This window comes from Orycteropus afer, unplaced genomic scaffold (assembly GCF_000298275.1).
Source record: "Orycteropus afer afer isolate SDZICR_OR568_19922 unplaced genomic scaffold, OryAfe1.0 scaffold00303, whole genome shotgun sequence".
NCBI classification, from domain to species: Eukaryota; Metazoa; Chordata; class Mammalia; order Tubulidentata; family Orycteropodidae; genus Orycteropus; species Orycteropus afer.
The window spans coordinates 1,653,314-1,653,932 of NW_006921890.1; the positions used below are offsets into that span (position 1 = coordinate 1,653,314).

Consider the following 619-nt stretch of genomic DNA (forward strand, 5'->3'; position numbering starts at 1 on the left):
TCTAACTATAGACATCTTTGTGATGTTGTGCCACTAACTTACAAAATCTTTTAGGGGAGCTGTTATGCCCTCAGAAGTCTGGAGATAACCTTCCATGCGATGCATGAAGTCTCCTTCCTTGGAGATGGCACATACGTATGAGAATGTGCTGAATTTCACATGATAGAATTTCTTAGTACATAACTTTTAGAATTTGAAATGTCACGGATGTACCAATCAACACATTCTCTCATTTTACCAATATCCAAGTGTCATGTAAATGTTCTGCTTGGGCTAATGGACAAAATGAAGAGTGAATAATATGTAGCCAGCTGAGGAGCTCTGGTAGCATAGTACCTAAGGCATTTGACTCCTAACCAGAAGGCTGGTGGTTCAAACCCACCAGCCACTCCTTGGAAGGAAGGTTGGGCAATCTACTTCCATGGTGATACCACCTCAGAAACCCAAGGAGGGGCCACTATGAGTCGAATCCAACTTGACAACCAGAAAGAGTTAGAAGTATCATTGAATAACCCATATTTCAAGATGTGGTGCTGCCAACAGAATTCCCTGGTGGCAGCTTTCTTTGTGCTCAATAGAAATGTGAGAAAGTAAAGTAAGGGTAGCATAGGAGCTCTGG

General features: G+C 42.2%; 1 protein-coding gene across 1 annotated transcript in view; it reads left to right on the forward strand.

The window, feature by feature from the left end:
• The window catches only part of CTNND2 (catenin delta 2), a 1,230,080-nt gene that overhangs the window by 818,182 nt on the left and 411,279 nt on the right, over positions 1-619 (forward strand). The gene's annotated exons all lie outside the window — the stretch shown is intronic.